Source organism: Balaenoptera physalus (assembly GCF_965194825.1).
Source record: "Balaenoptera physalus genome assembly, chromosome: 14".
In the NCBI taxonomy this organism is placed as follows: domain Eukaryota; kingdom Metazoa; phylum Chordata; class Mammalia; order Artiodactyla; family Balaenopteridae; genus Balaenoptera; species Balaenoptera physalus.
This window is the reverse complement of record NC_138893.1, coordinates 82,089,192-82,106,669: the sequence shown is the minus strand read 5'-3', so window position 1 is coordinate 82,106,669 and position 17,478 is coordinate 82,089,192. Positions and strand designations below refer to the sequence as shown.

The 17,478-nt window shown below is 38.7% G+C and overlaps 1 long non-coding RNA gene across 1 annotated transcript; it reads right to left on the bottom strand.

The window, feature by feature from the left end:
- Positions 1–8,573: 8,573 nt before the first annotated feature.
- On the bottom strand, positions 8,574–17,270 carry LOC309643226. The gene is made up of 2 exons (XR_014253637.1): positions 14,490–17,270; positions 8,574–14,163 (listed from the first exon to the last, which is right to left on the bottom strand). It is a non-coding gene; the product is annotated as an uncharacterized lncRNA (long non-coding RNA).
- Between the last annotated feature and the right edge of the window lie 208 nt (positions 17,271–17,478).

Sequence of the window (17,478 nt, the reverse complement as noted above, 5' to 3'; positions counted from 1 at the left end):
ACTGTATGTTAACAAACCTAATTATAGCCCCGTGGTGATAAATTCGGCCAGGGCCCTTGCTGCACATCTCTGAGGTCATGTCTCCAAGAGCAGCTTGACCCTCATGTCCCAGGGGAGAGGATTGTCCGGGAGAGGAGTCCCAGCCTCAGCTTGGGGGGAGGGGCTGTTCCTCCTTCACCCCCTTGTCCAGTCCCTGGGGAAGGTGGGCAGATGCTAGGAAACACTGCAGAGCAGAAGGTCAGAGGTCTGAGCGACTGGGCAGTAGGCGTTCCTGGCTGAGGCTGGGATGGCATTGGGAGCCGTTGGCCCCATCCGTGTCATGAGCAGTAACAGGATGCCTGAGAGGGGAGTGTAGTGCTCCCAGCCTGTTGGTTCCATGCAGGCCTGGGGGCTCACCCCCTCTGGGCCCAGTAGAGGGTGGCTCAGGCCCTTCCCCTTCTTCCAGATGCCTTGTCCATACACTGGAAAGCCCCTGAAGAGCTAGCCGTGCAAAAGGCAATCCTCTTGTTTGTGAAGGACCCAAGCCTGGGTGGGGATGGTGTCCTGGAGAAAATGAGTCCCGGAGATGGAATCCGAAAGGTGTCTGGGGACAGATAAGATGGAGGCAGTTGCGGGACATCTTCAAGGGGTGGTGTCTTGAGAAAAAAATGGAAAGAAATACATAGACAGGGAGGAGAGACCGCGAGACATGAAAACACATGGAGAGAGATGGAAGGAAGAGACGAACGCACAGAGAGAGAGACATAGACGTAAAGAAATGTAGATACCAACAGAATAGATGGCTTGTGAACTCAGAGAAACTCTTCTTGCTCCATCCAAAATGAGTTCCCTAAAAAGCACATCTGACCTCTGCTTAAAAATTCTCTCTTGGCTGTGATTCCCACAGGAGCCAGTTTAAATGTCTTGGCTGGGTATAGATGACCCTTTTCCATTTGCCCCTAACTTACCTCTCTGGCCTCTTCTCTCATCTTGAACCCTGCACTTCTGGATATGAACCTCCACATGAGCCTTCTCCGGGTCCCCAAGAATGCCAGGCTCTTTCAGAACAATGTGCTTATGTGTTCAGAACAATGTGCTTATGTGTTTATCTCTATCCCACTTCCTTGCATTCTTTCTCTGGCAAACTCCTACTCATCCTTCAAGACCCAGCTTCCATGTGTCCTCCCCTGCCACATTTCCCTGACATTCCCCAGGAGGCATTATTTCACCCTCTGGCCCCCCCATAGCATTCTGTCCATATCCATGTGAAAATATTGTCCAGGCTGTATTGAAAAATGTCTGTGTTTACAGATCTCTCCCTCTCTACCTCCTTTCCTCAACAACTGTTCCTTTGTTCATTCATTTGTCTGATTATTCAAGAAATATGCATTGAGAACCTACTACATGCCAGGTATTGTTCTAGGCACTGGGGATTCAGCGATGTACAAAATCCCCTGCCCTCTCAGAGCTGACATTTTGGTAGCTATATGTGTGGGTATATTAGTGAGGTTTTTTCCATAGTGAAAAACAGAAACTCACCTAGGCTAGCTCTAGTAGTGGGGGTTATTGTAAGATGGTGGCAATAAGGACACAAAAATCTTCTGGGGACCCAAGAACAACTGTATAGCTGAGCCTCTCAACTTTTATAACTCGTAACTGGCTCATTCATGGCCTCTCTGAGCTCCTAATGCCACTTTTTAAACTTTTTGTGGTATAATATACACACAGTAAAGTACATGTATCATTAGAATATAACTCAATAAATTTTCACAAACTGTAACCCACAATGAGCTCAAGAAACAGAACATTCTGTACTCCAGTACTGCCCCCCCCACCACTAGTTCCCCTTTTTGTTTAATATTTAAGTGAAATTCCCATCCCAACTTTTTTTTTTCTTGTTCCATGATACTTTTTTTTTTTTTAACATCTTTATTGGAGTATAATTGCTTTACCAGGTTGTGTTAGCTTCTGCTGTATAACAAAGTGAATCAGCTATTTGTATACATATATCCCCATATCCCCGCCCTTGTGTCTCCCTCCCTTCCACCCTCCCTATCCCACCCCTCTAGGTGGACACAAAGCACCAAGCTGATCTCCCTGTGCTATGCAGCTGCTTCCCACTAGCTATCTATTTTACATTTGTTAGTGTATATATGTCCATGCCACTCTCTCACTTTGTCCCAGCTTACCCTTCCCCCTCCCCGTATCTTCAAGTCCATTCTCTAGTAGGTCTGCGTCTTTATTCCCATCTTGCCCCTAGGTTCTTCATAGCCTTTTTTTTTTTTTTTTTTAGATTCCATATATATGTGTTAGCATACGGTATTTGTTTTTCTGACTTACTTCACTCTGTATGACAGACTCTAGGTCCATCCAACTCACTACAAATAACTCAATTTTGTTTCTTTTTATGGCTGAGTAATATTCCATTGTATATATGTGCCACATCTTCTTTGTCCATTCATCTGTTGCCCATCCCAACTTTTGCCCACTATTAACTATGACATTTTGATTTCTGTTTTCAGTGGGTTTGGGTTTTTTTGAACAGCTTTATTGAGGTAAAATTTACATACCATAGAATTGCCCATTGTTAGTGAACAATCTGATGATTTTTAGTAAACTTATAATAGAGTTGCACAACTGTGGTCACAATCCAGTTTTAGAACGTTTCCATCATCCCCTCCAAATTATCTTGGGCCATTTTCAGTCAGTCCTGGGTTCCAGCTCTAGTCCTAGGCAACCAGGTTTTAGATTTAGGTCTGCGACCCATTTAAAAAATATATAACAACTGTTTTGAGGCATAACTCACATGCCATAAAGTCCATTCTTTGAAAAGGTAAAATTCAGTGGTTTTTAAGTATATTAACAAAGTTGTATAAATATCACCACTACCTAATTCCGGAATATTTCATCACCCCCCTCCCCCCCCAAAAAAAACATACCCATTAGCAGTCAGTCCCCATTCCTCCCTCCCCCTAGTCCCTGGAAATCACTAATCTACGTTTTGTCTCTATGGATTTTCCTGCTATAGACATTCAATATAAACGGAATCATACAATATGAGGCTTTCTGTGTCTGGCTTCTTTCACTCAGGATAATATTTTTAAAGATTCATCCATATTCTAGCATGTCAGAGAACTTCATTCCTTTTTATGGCCAAACAGTATTCCACTATTAGGATTTACAACATTTTTTTTTCCATTTCTCACTGATGTACTTTTGGGTTGTTTCCGCTCTTTGGTAGTTATGAATAATGCTGCTATGAACATTCATGTACAAGTTTTTGTGTGCACATATGTTTCCAGTTTTCTTGGACATATATCTAGGAGTAAGTAGGATTGCTAGGTCATATGCTAACTCTGTGTTTAACTTTTTGACTGTGATTCATTTGAAGTTAATCTTTGTGTATGATATGAGGTAAGAGTCTAAGTTCATTTCTTTGCATGTGGATATCCAATTGTCCCAGCATAACTTAAAAAAATCATGAATTAGCACTGGATTTTGTCAAATGATTTTTCTACATCTACTGACTGAGGTATTGAAATTTCCAATTATTACTATTTGTCTATTTCTCCTTGAAATTATCATGAGTTTTGTCCTTTATTCTCTTAATAATGCTTTACTATATTAATTAATCTTCAAATATGTATAAACCAACCTTACATTCCTATGATAAATACCACTTAGTAATGGTGGTGTATTTTTCTTAAGTTCTTTTTTTGATGTGGACCATTTTTCAAAACTTATTTATTTATTTATTTATTTATTTGGCTGCATTGGGTCTTAGTTGCGGCATGCGGGATCTTTTGTTGCGGCGAGCAGGCTCTTCATTGCGGTGCGTGGGCTCTCTAGTTGTGGCGTGCAGGCTCAGTAATTGCAGCACACAGGCTCTCTAGTTGTAGCATGTGGGCTCTAGAGAGCACAGGCTCAGTACTTGTGGCACATGTTAGTTGCCCCGTGGCATGTGGGATCTTAGTTCCCCGACCAGCGATCGAACTCACATCCCATGCAATGGAACACGGGTTTTTTTTTAAAGATTTATTATTATTTATATATTTATTTATTTTTGGCTGTGTCGGGTCTTAGTTGCGGCACATGGGATCTTCTTTGCGGCATGGGGGCTCTTCGTTGTGGCACGCAGCCTTCTCTCTAGTTGTGGCAAGCGGGTTTTTCTCTCTCTAGTTCTGGTGTGCATGCTCCAGGGCATGTGGGCTCTGTAGTTGTGGCATGCGGGTTCCAGAGCGTGTGGGCTCTGTAGTTTGCAGCACACAGGCTCTCTAGTTGAGGCGCATGAGCTCAGTAGTTGTGGCACGCACGTGGGCTTAGTTGCCCCATGGCATGTGGGATCTTAGTTCCCTGACTACGGATCGAACCCACATCCCCTGCATTGTAAGGCAGATTCTTTACCACTGGACTATCAGGGAAGTCCCTGGGGGGTGTATTCTTTTTTTTTTGGTTTGTTTGTTTATTTTTTTATTTTTGGCTGCGTTGGGTCTTTGTTGCTGTGCGTGGGCTTTCTCTAGTTGCGGCGAGTGGGGGCTACTCTTCGTTGTGGAGCACGGGCTGCTCATTGCGGTGGCTTCTCTTGCTGTGATCATGGGCTCTAGGTGCGTGGGCTTCAGTAGTTGCAGCACACGACCTCAGTAGTTGCGGCACGCAGGCCCTAGAGTGCATGGGCTTCAGTAGTTAACAGTGCGTGGGCTCAGTAGTTGCAGCACGCAGGCTCTAGGGCATGTGGGCTTCAGTAGTTGTGGTGCGCAGGCTCAGTAGTTGTGGCTCGCAGGATCCAGAGTGCAGGCTCAGTAGTTGTGGCACATGGGCTTAGCTGCTTTGTGGCATGTGGGATCTTCCCAGACCAGGGATCAAACCTGTGTTCCCTGCATTGGCAGGCGGATTCTTAACCACTGCACCACCAGGGAAGTCCTAGACTTTTCTTTGTGGGAAGATTTTTTTTTTCTTTTTGAGGGCGTGCCGTGTGGAATGCAGGATCTCAGTTCCCTGACCAGGGATTGAACCCATGCCCCCTGCAGTGTAAACCCGGAGTTTTAACTACTGGACCACTAGGGAATTCCCTGTAGGAAGATTTTTAATTCCTCTTTCACTTTCATTTTTCATCATAACTTTATTCAGATTTTCAATTCTCTATGAGTCACTTTTGGAAATTTGTGTACTTCTAGGAATTTGTCCATTTTATCTTAGTTGTCTAACTTGATGGAATAAAGTTGTTCACCTTTTCTCTTATAATCTTTTAAATATTTATAGTGTCAGTAATGATATACCTTCTTTATTCTCGATTTGGGTAATTTCTGTTTTCTCTCTCACCTTCTAGGTAATCTGGCTAAGAGTTTGCCAATTTCGTTTACTTTTTCAAAGAACCAAGTTTTGGCTCCATTGATTTTCTATACTTTCTCTTCCATTGGTTTTTGCTCTAAGGATGTTGTTTAATGTACTTTTTTTTTTCATTTTTCCATAATTCTTTCTGTTATGGATCTTTAATTTAGTCTTATTGTGGTCACAGAACATACTTAATGTGATTGCAGTCTTTTAAAAGTTATAAAGAACTGTTTTGTGGCCCAGAATATGGTTTATGCTGGAGAATATTTCATATGCCCTTGAAAAGAATGTTTATTCTGCAGTCTTTGGGTGGAGTGCTGTATAAAATGTCAGCTAGGTCAAATTGATTGATAGTATTATTCAATTCTTATCTGTCCTTTCTGACTTTCTATCTGGTTGTTCTATCAATTATTGAGAGTGGGATGTTGAAATCTCCATTTATTATTGTTGAATTGTCTGTTTCTCCTATCGTTTCTTTTAGGTTTTGCTTTATGTATTTTGGGGCTCTCTTGTTAGGTGCACATACATTTATAATTGTTACTTCCTGATATATTAACTCTTTTATCATAATAAAATTTCCCCACTTTATCTCTATTGATAGTTCTTGTCTTAAAGTCTATCTTGTCTCATATTAATATAGCCACTCCAGCTCTTTTATGATTAGTATTTGCCTGAAATATGTTTTTCTATCTTTTTACTTCAACATATTTATGTCTTTGAATCTATGGTCTTGTTGACTGCACCTGGTTTGGTCTGGCTTTTTTTAATCCAGTTTGACAATCTCTGCCTTTTGAATGGGGTTTTTAGTTCATTCCCTTCTAATTTAATTATTGATATGGCTGGATTTACACCTGCCATTCTTCTGTTTTCTACCTGTTTCATGTCTTTTTTTTTTTTTTTACTGTTCCTCCTTTACTGCCCTATTTTATGTTAAATAATTATATATTTAGTTAAACAATAAATATTTTAATTTTTCTCTTGTTTTCTTACTGTATTGCTTAAGTTATTTCCTCAGTGGTTGCTCTAGATATTATAATATGCATTTTATCTTATTTCAATCCATTTCAGAATATTACTACCTTAATTCTGGTAAAATATAGAAACTTTGTTCTAATACATCTCCTTTCATTCTCCTCTCCTTTGTGCTATTATTGTTATATATATTACATCTATGTGTGTTATAAATTCAACAATACTGAGTTATAATTATTTATTATTACAATCTTGTGTTTTGTTAAAGAAGTTAGGAAAAGAAATGAGAAAAAATATATACAGAGTCTTTTATATTTACTCACACATTTATCTTTTTTGGCACTCTTCATTCCTTTTTGTGGATTTGAGTTATCAATTGGGGTCACCTTCTTTTAGTCTGGAGGACTTCACTTAGTATTTCTTGAAGACAGGCATGGTAGCAACAAATATTCTAAGTCTGTTTATCTGGGAATGTTTTTATTTTACCTTTACATTTGAAGGATTATTTTAGCTGGATATGGAATTTATTTTTTTAATAAATTTATTTATTTATTTTATTTTTGGCTGCATTGGGTCTTCATTGCTGTGTGTGGGCTTCCTCTAGTTGCGGCAAGCGGGGGCTACTCTTTGTTGCAGTGCATGGCTTCTCACTGTGGTGGCTTCTCTTGTTGCAGAGCATGGGCTCTAGGTGCATGGGCTTCAGTAGTTGTGGCATGCAGACTCAGTAGTTGTGGCTCATAGGCTCTAGAGTGCAGGCTCAGTAGTTGTGGCACACGGGCTTAGTTGCTCTGTGGCATGTGGGATCTTCCTGGACCAGAGCTCGAACCCATGTGCCCTGCATTAGCAGGCGGATTCTTAACCACTGTATCACCAGAGAAGTCCCTGGATACGGAATTCTTTTCTTTTTTTTTTTTTTATACAAATTCCTTCTCTTTGCCGAGTCCTAAATTATGTAAAGGGGTTTTTTTAAAAAAATTAATTAATTAATTAATTAATTTTTGGCTGTGTTGGGTCTTCGTTTCTGTGCGAGGGCTTTCTCTAGTTGCGGCGAGTGGGGGCCACTCTTCATCGCGGTGCACAGGCCTCTCACTATCGCAGCCTCTCTTGTTGCGGAGCACAGGCTCCAGACACGCAGGCTCAGCAGTTGTGGCTCACGGGCCCAGTTTCTCCGCGGCATGTGGGATCTTCCCAGATCAGGGCTCGAACCCGTGTCCCCTGCATTGGCAGGCAGACTCTCAACCACTGCGCCACCAGGGAAGCCCCAGAATTCTTGATTGAACATTTTTCTTTTCTTCTAGTATTTTGAATATGTCAATCCATTGCTTTCTAACCTTCATTGTTTCTGATGAGAAATCAGCTGTTAATTGTATTGTTGGTTGTAATTCCCTGGCAGTACAGTGGTTAAGACTCCACTCTCTCACTTCTGAGGACCTGCATTTGATCCCTGGTCTGGGAAATAAGACCCCACAAGCCACACGGCATGGCAAAAAAAAAAAAAATTGTGTTGTTGTTCTCTTGTATGGGATGAGTTGTTTTTTGCTTGCTGCCTTGAAAATTTTGTCTTAGGCTTTCAACAATTCGACTGTGTGGATCCAGCTGTGAAACTCTTTGTATTGATGCTACTTAGGATTTATTGAGCTTCTTGGATATGCAGATTAATATTTTTATTACATTTAGGAAGGTTTTGGTCATTATATCTTTAAATAATTTTTATACCCCTTTCACTTTCTACTTTCTTTCTAAGATAACAGTTACAGATTTGTTGGTACCCTTAATATTGCCTCACATCTTTGCATGTGTGCACAGTCTCTGTTGGCCAAGGATGTGTGGGCATCTCTGGCCCTCTTTGGTCTCTGCTATACATGCACACAGTCTCTGGTCATCCCAGGGTATGTGGGAAGCTCATCAAGCCCCTGATGGCTGTCTTACCACCTGCAACTTCTTGATAAATTCCTGGCTAGTCCACCAGTTCTTTGCTTGTCAGAACCAAGCCTAAAACCTCAGATTAATGGAGAGGATGCTCCTCCCTGTTTGCTAGCCACTGAGATTGTCTCTTCAACTGACAGTGCTCCAAATAAAGTGTGCCCCCTCCAGCATCAGTGGTGAAGCTACTGGTTTTCATGGCATTGACAAAGCTGAGGGAAGGGGAATGGGGTGTGAGCAGCCATAGACTCATGGTGTTCTTACCAAAAGCTTGGTAGTTTTAATAAATAAATTTTTCTTAGTTGTTGTATGCCTTTGGTAGAATTCCAGAGTGTGAAATGTTCTGTTTGCTTGCTTGTTTGGCTTGGTTTTGTTTTTGTTTCTGCTAATTGACATCCATTTAAATATTTCTTTATTTCCTCTGTAAAACATATGGACTTATGCCCTCAATACGATAAACACTTGTATGCTACTCTCCAACATGTCCACCAGTTGTGTTGTCTGCTTACTACAAATTAGTTGTATGTGTTCCTAAGCCTGTTTAGGTCAGTTTTACTTGAATTTTAATTACCTTATTTATTTAAATATAAACTAATAAAATGTGACTATAAAAATAATTTTTTTATATTAACTAAATTGAATGTTTTAGAAACACTTGATAAAGACAAGTAGCAAAAAATTTAATGTTAAATTGGGTGTGCATGTAGCAGCTGGAAAACATTGGAGGAAAAAAATCACAAATATCCAGAAGGAATCTCCATGGGTGAAGGATTCTGCTTAAACTCTCATTGTACTCACAGTGTAAAAGAGACAGAGATGCTAAAATTATCTGACGAGTTTTAAAGTAACCATGATAAAAATGCTTCAACAAGCAATTACAAATGTATTTGCAACAAACAAAAAAAATAGAAAGACTCAATAAAGAAATGGAAGGTAAAAATGGAGATATTAGAGCTAAAGATTACAGTAACCAAAATTAAAAGCTCAGGGAATGGGGTCAACACTGGAATGGAAGGCAGAGCAAAGAATCAGTGAACCAGAAACTAAAACTATAGAAATTACCCAATCTGAATAAGAGTGAGAGCAAGAGAAAGAAAGGAGGGAAGGAAGAAAGGAAGGAAGGGAGGGAGGGAGGGAGGGAGGAAGGGAGGGAGGAAGGAAGAACAGAGCTTCAGAAACATGTAGGACTATAACAAAATATCTAACATTTGGGTGTCAGAGTCCAGGAAGGAGAGGAGAAAGAGGGTGGGGCTGAAAAAGTATGAAAAGAAGTAGTGGTGGAAACCTTTCCAAATTTGTCAAAAGACATAAACCTAATTCAAGAAGCTGGGTGAACCCATTACAGAATAAACTCAAAGATTTCTATCCTAAGATGCATCATAATTAAACTACTAAAATCTAAAAGTAAAGAAAAATTCTTGGAAGCAGGCAGATAAAAATGACACTTTACCTAGAGGGGAAAACAATTTGAATTACCGTTTGTTTCTTGTCAGAAACCATAGGGGCCAGAGGGGAGTGGCATAATACATTTAAGTGCTGCAAGTAAAAAACTGTCAATTCAGAGTCCTATACCCAGCAAACATATCCTTCAGGAGTGGAGAAGAAATGAAGACATTCTCTGATTAAGGAAAAGTAAAGTAATTTGTTGCCAGCAGAACTATCCTAAAAGAAAGGCAAAAGGAAGTTCTCTAAACAGAAAGGAAATGATAAAGTGAGGAACTTTAGAACATCAGGAAGAAATAGCACAATAAGCAAAAATATGGGTAAATATAATAGACATGCTCTTCTTAAATTTTCTAATATAATGTTTGATGATTCAAGCAAATTATATAATATCTTAGCAGTTCTAAATGTATATATAAGAAATGTTTAGAATAATTATATTATAAATGGGAGAGAGTAAAGGAACACAAAGGGAGATAAGGCCTCTATTCTTCACTTGAACTGGTAAAATGACATAAACAGACTGTGACAAGTTATGTATGTATAAAGTAATACCTACAGCAACCACTAAAAAAAGCTATACAAAGAGATACACTCAAAAACACTATACATAAATCAAAATGGAATTTTTAAAAAGTTAAATAATCTACTTGATGAAAAGAAAAGAGAAAGGCAAAACAAAGAAAAAACAGAAAAAAAATAGACTTAAGCCTTAGCATATCAGAAATTACACTAAATATAGATTATCTAAATACAATAATTAAAAGACAGAGATGGCAGCAGGATTAAAAAACATGGCCCAACTTATACACTGTCTACAAAGAAATTACCTTCAAATATAATGATACAGCCAGATTGAAAGCAAAAGACTGGAAAATGACATATCATGCAAGTATTAATTAAGCAGGAGTGACTTAGATGCAATGGACCAATTTCAACACCAACTACCACAATTCACCCAATATGAAATAGACAGATATATAGTATCCTATATTAAGGACATTGAATTCATAATTTAAAAAACTCCCAAATAAGAAATCTCCAGGCCCAGATGGTTTTACAGGAGAATTCCACAAAATGTTTAAAGAAGAATTAACACTAGTTCTATACAGTCTTTTGTAGAAAATTGAAGAGGAGGGCACACTTCCAAATTCATTTCATGAGGATAATATTACCTTGTTACCCGAAATCAGCTATGTTCATACAAAAAAAGAAAACTATAGACCAATAACCCTCATGAATATAGATTAAAAAATCCTTTAAAAAATTAGCAAATAGAATTCAGCAATATATCAAAAGAATTATACACCATGACTAAGTGGAGTTTATTGCAGGGATGCAAAGCTGGATCAATATTCAAAATTCTATTAATGTAATCTACCATATTAACAAGCTAAAGAAAAAAATCACATTATTATATCTATTGATGCATAAAAAGCTTTGACAAAATTCAACACCCATTCATGGTTTTGAAACTCTCAGAAAGGGAACTTCCCTCATGGTGCAATTGATAAGACTCCACGCTCCTAAGGCAGGGGGCCTGGGTTTGATCCCTGGTCAGGGAACTAGATTCCACGTGCATGCAGCAACTAAGAGTTCACATGCCACAACCAAGGAGCCCACATGCTACAATTAAGGAGCTGGCGGGCCACAACTAAGGAGCCCGCCTGCCGCAACTAAGACCTGGTGCAACCAAATAAATAAATAAATAAATAAATTCTCACAAAATGCTTAAAAAAAAAGAAAAGAAACTCTCAGAAAAATAGGAATAGAGGAGAACTTCCTCAACTTGATAAAAAGAATCTATAAAAAATCTACAACTAACATTATAGTTAATGATAAAAGACCTAATCTTTCCCCCTTAAGTTGACAAGGTAAAAATGTTTGCTGTAACCACTCTTGTTCAGTGTAGTGCTGGAAGTTCTAGCCAGTGCAATAAGGCCAGAAAAGGAAATAAATGGCTTGCAGATTGGAAAACCGTTTGGTAAATAAGAAATGAAAACTTATGTTCACACAAAAACCTTTACATGAATGTTTTATAGCACTTTATGTATAACAGGCAACAAGAGGAAACAACGCAGATGTCCTTCAATGGGTGAAGGGTTAAACTGTGATATATCCACACCATGGAATACTACCCGATGATTAAAAGGAACAAGCTATGGGTACACACAACAATCTGGATGAATCTCCAGAGAATTATGCTAAGTGAAAGAAAGCCAACCCCATAGGGTTCCATACTGAATGATTCCATCTATATCCTGTTCTCGGAATGAGAAAATTACAGAATGGAGAACAGATTACCAGGGGCTAAGGTGGGGGTTGGAGCATGAGCGAAGTGGGTATGGCTATGAAAGGATAACATAAGGAATGAAAATGTTCTGTATCTTGACTGTATCTATGTGAATATCCTGCTTATGGTATCATGGTACCGTTTTGCAAGATGTTACTATTCAGAGAAACTGGGTAAAGGGTATACAGGATCACTCTGTATTACATAAAAACAAAGAGTTTAATTAAAAAAAACCTGGACTCTCTTAATCATCTATATGTGTGTCAACTGTGATACTTCGAAGAATAAAATATTCTTCATTGAAAAATCTATATCGGCCAGCGGGAGACGCGGCGGGCGAGCAGTTCTGCTCCGAGGGCGTAAGTGCGTGCCCAGGTTTCGGCCGCTGACCAGGCAGCAACATGGTGGCACCAGTGCTGGAGACCGCTCACGCGTTTTGCTGCCCGAACCGGGTGCAGGGAGCCCTGAGCTGGAGCTCCGGGCCCGGAGGACTTCTGGCCTTCGGCACGTCCTGTTCCGTGGTGCTCTATGACCCTCAGAAAAGTGTTGTTATTACCAACCTGAATGGTCACACTGCTCGTCAATTGCACACAGTGGATTTGTAAACAGGATGGTTCTCCTTCTACTGAATTAGTCTCTGGAGGACCTGATAATCAAGTGATTCACTGGGAAATAGAGAATAATCAGGCATTTGGAAGTCATTGAGGATTTCTAAGCAGTGGAGTATGAATACCAAAGGAGATGAATCTGACGGGAGCATGCCAAATTAGGATAGGAAAAAAATATGAAGGAAGAGATATGGGATATATTTTTGAAGGAAAATGATTTTGGCATTGACTAGATAGTTGTCAAAGGAGTGGGGAGCTATTGAGTAGAGGAGTGAGAAATCAAAAAGAGTGGGATTCTGGCTCAGGGCTCTGGAAGAAAGATACTTCTACAAAGCAAAATAGGCAAGTGGGAGGGAAGATGTGGAATTCAATTGTTAACATGTTACTTGTATTGCTAGCCAGAGAGAGGGGGCAGGTGTGGAGGAGGGGATCGTGGAGTCACTTAGACTTGAATGAGAGTTCTAATGGTTGTGTAGCAAAGCAGCTCCTGTTTGGACTTATCTTGGCAGAGGAATCCAGGGAGAGCCATTTGAGCACTCATTTTTGAGACCTTGAGTTGAGATTTGCAAGACTCTTTCCTCAGTGCTGCCCTACGCTTCTGCCAGTAGAGAGGACTGCAGGCTGAGTATCTGATGGCAGACAGTGAATTTAGAGATGGACCAGAAAGTAGAATGTGAGGCCAAACAGGGAGGAGGAGAGGAGGAGGATGAAGGGCATAAAAGAGGCATGAAGGGAATAAGAGGATTTGGGGGAAGAAGTCACATATTATAACCTTAGAGGCTTAAAGGTTCCTTCTGGTATGCATTTCCATGCACACAGGTGTTCACTACATCTTGACTTCTGATAAAAGGAAATAATTCTAAGCTGGTATCATGAGAGATTTGAGTCTTTGAACAGTGGGCATCTTTTTTTGAAAAGCCGGTGAGCTTAAGAGATTTGTTTTGTTTGAGCTTTTAAGATTTTCTAATGGTTGAAATACAACCCTGCTTAAAAGATGTGAAGTGACATAGAAAACAAATTTATGGTTACTAAAGGGGAAAGGGGGTGGGAGTGGGGATAAATTAGGAGTTTGGGATCAGCAGATACAAACTACTATATATAAAATAGATAACAATGTCCTACTGTATAGCACAGGGAACTACATTCAATATCCTGTAATAAATCATAATGGAAAAGAATATGAAAAAGAATATGTATGTATATATATATATATATATATATATATATATAAAACTGTACACCAGAAACTAACACAATGCAACATTGTAAATCAACTATACTTCAATTAAAAAAAAATAAAATAAAATAGAAAAAAAAACTATCATTACTGGTATATTCTATCAAATACTAAGGGAGATATGTTAAAATAATCCATTATGATTGGGAAGTGTCTATTTCTCCTTTTAGGTCTGTCAATTTCTGTTTTATATATTTTGAGACTATATTATTTCATGCATATACATTTAGAATTATTCAATCCTCTTGGTTGATTGTGCTTTTAATCACTATGAAGTCTCTCTCTTAATTTCTTGTTATGCTTTTTGCTTTAAAATCTATTTTGTCTGATTTTAGTATAGTGACACCATCTCTCTTTTTGTTACTATTTGCAAAGAACTCCCCCTTATTCTTTTATTTATTTATTTATTTATTTATTTATTTATTTATTTATTTATTTATGGCTGTGTTGGGTCTTCGTTTCTGTGCGAGGGCTTTCTCCAGTTGCGGCGAGTGGGGGCCACTCCTCATCGCGGTGCACGGGCCTCTCACTATCGCGGCCTCTCTTGTTGCGGAGCACAGGCTCCAGACACGCAGGCTCAGCAACTGTGGCTCACGGGCCCAGTCGCTCCGCGGCATGTGGGATCTTCCCAGACCAGGGCTCGAACCCGTGTCTCCTGCATTGGCAGGCAGATTCTCAACCACTGCGCCACCAGGGAAGCCACCCGCCCCCATTCTTTTACTTAAAAATTTTTCTGTATCTTTATTTTTAAAGGATGTCTCTTGTAAACAACATATGCAATTGTTTTTATGTAATATAATATTACAATTTTTGTCTTTTAATTGGAGTATCTTGTTCACTTACATTTAATATAACTACAAATATATTTGGGTTTACATCTACCATTTTATTTATTCAGTATTTATCCCACATATTCTATATTCCTTTTTTTCTCTCACTTCTTGACTTCTTTTCGATTAAACAAATATGTTTATTATTCCATTTCTTCCCTCTATTATCTTGTTAATTATAAATTCTTTTATTATTATTTTTAGTAGTTACCTTAGAGCATTCAACATATATCTTTGACTTATTAAAGTCTAATATAAAATAGTACTTTTAGCACTTTTCATATCATTCAAGGACTTTAGGATACTTTAATTCCATTTCCCACCTCCAGTTTTTATGCTATTATTTTCATATGTTTTAATTCTACGTATATTTTACACCTTACATGATATTATTTTTCTGTAGAAACAATATTCATTTTTTCATTTGTTACAGTTAACAGTTTGCATTTCATTTGGGGTTCTCTCCATATCTTGGTTGATTTTTTTAAAAGTTTAAATATAGTAAACTTTATTTTTTGTTTTGTATTGTTTTATGGGTTTTGTCAAATGCACCGAGTCATTTGGTGACTCTCAGAGTGGCACAGAGCCACCACCAAAAACTCTTGATATAGGACAGTCTATCATCCCTAAATTCCTTTGTGCTGTCCCCTTATAGTCAACTCTGTTCCCAACTCCAACCCCTAGAGATATATGTAGCCTTCTGGGTCTGACTTCTTTCACTTAGCAATATACATATAGGATTCACACATGTTATTGTGTGAATCAATAGATTGTTTCTTTTTATTGCTGAGTAGTATTCTATTGTATAATTGTAATATACTTTGTTTATCCATTTGCTAGTTGAAAGACATCTGAGTGGCTTCCAGTTTTGGGCAATTATGAAAAAAGCTCCTATAAACATTAATTTATCATAAGCATATATTTTTATTTCTCTTGGATAAATACCTAGTAGTAGGATTGCTGGGTCATGTGGTTATGTGTATGTTTAATTTTTTAAGAAACTGCCAAATTGTTTTTCAAACAATTTGCATCTCCATCAGCAACATTTGAGGCTTCCCGTTACTCCACATCCTCATCACTACTTGGTATTATCAGTCAGTCTTTTTAGTTTTAGCTGTTCTAGTAGGTATGTAGTAGTATCTCATGGTAGTTTTAATTTGGTTATCCCTAATGACTAATTATGCTGAGCACGTTTTAATGTGCTTATTTGCCACTCATATATCTTCTCTGGTGAAGTGTGTGTTTGGAACTTTTGGCAAGTTAGATATTGGGTTGCTTGTTTTTTTTTTATTGTTCAGCTTTTAGAGTTATTTATATGGTCTGTATACAAGTCTTTGTCAGAAATATGATTTGCAAATATTTTCTTCCAGTCCGTGGCTTGCTTTTGAATTCCCTTATCAGTGTCTTTTGCAAAGCAAGAATTTTTAATTTTGATAAAGTTCAAATTATCATTTTTCTTTCATGGATCATGCTTTTGTGGCTTGTGCTTTCAGTGTCTAGAAATTCTTTACCTAATGTAAGGTCATGCAGATTTTCTCATGTATTTCTACTAGAAGTTTTGTAGTTTCACATTATACATTTAGGTTTATGATCCATTTTGAGTTAATTTTTAAAAACATTTTATTTTATTGAGATATAATTCACATACCATAAAATTCACCCAGTGAAAGTGTACAATTCATTGGTTTTTAGTATATTCACAAGGTTATGCAGCCATCACCACTATCTAATTCCAGAGCATTTCATCATCTGAAAAAGAAACCCCAGAACTCATTAGCAATCACTGCCCCTTGCCCCTCCCCCAGCCTTAGGCAACCACTAATCTACTTTTTGCCTCTATAGATTCTTTCACTTAGCATATTGTTCTCAAGTTTCATCCATTTTGTAGCATGTATTGGTATTTCATTCCTTTTTATTGCTGAATAATGTTCCATTGTATAAATACATACATATTATTTATCCATTCATCAATTCAGTGGACATTTGGATTGTTTTGGCTATTATGAATAATGCTGCTATGAACATTCATGTACAAGTTTGTGTGTGAACACCTACTTTCAGTTATCTTGTGTATATACTTAGGAGTGGTTGAGTTAATTTTTATATAAGGTGTGAGGCATGGGTTGAGGTTCTTTTTTTCTTTTTTTTTTTTTGCATATGGACATCTAATTAGTCCAGCACCACTTATCGAAATAACTATCCTTTCTCCATTGAATTGCCTTTGACCCTTGTTAAAAATCAGTTGAGGGCTTCCCTGGTGGCGCAGTGGTTAAGAATCTGCCTGCCAATGCAGGGGACACGGGTTCGAGCCTTGGTCTGGGAAGGTCCCCCATGCCGCGGAGCAGCTAAGCCCATGTGCCACAACTACTGAGCCTGTGCTCTGGAGCCCACGAGCTGCAACTACTGAAGCCCGTGCGCCTAGAGCCCATGCTCTGCAACAAGAGAAGCCACCACAATGAGAAGACTGCGCACCCCAGTGAAGAGTATCCCCCACTCACCGCAACTAGAGAAAGCCCACATGCAGCAATGAAGACCCAATGCAGCCAAAAATAAATAAATTAAAAAAAATCAGTTGAGTGTATCTTGATTGTTTTGTTCCACTGATCTATATGTCTGTCTTTTTTGCTAATGCCACACTATCTTGATTACCATACTTTTTTTTTTTTAACTTTGGGTTTATTTATTTTTATTTATTTATTTATTTTTGGCTGTGTTGGGTCTTCGTTTCTGTGCGAGGGCTTTCTCTAGTTGCGGCAAGTGGGGGCCACTCTTCATCGCGGTGCGCAGGCCTCTCATTATCACGGCCTCTCTTGTTGCGGAGCACAGGCTCCAGATGCGCAGGCTCAGTAATTGTGGTTCACG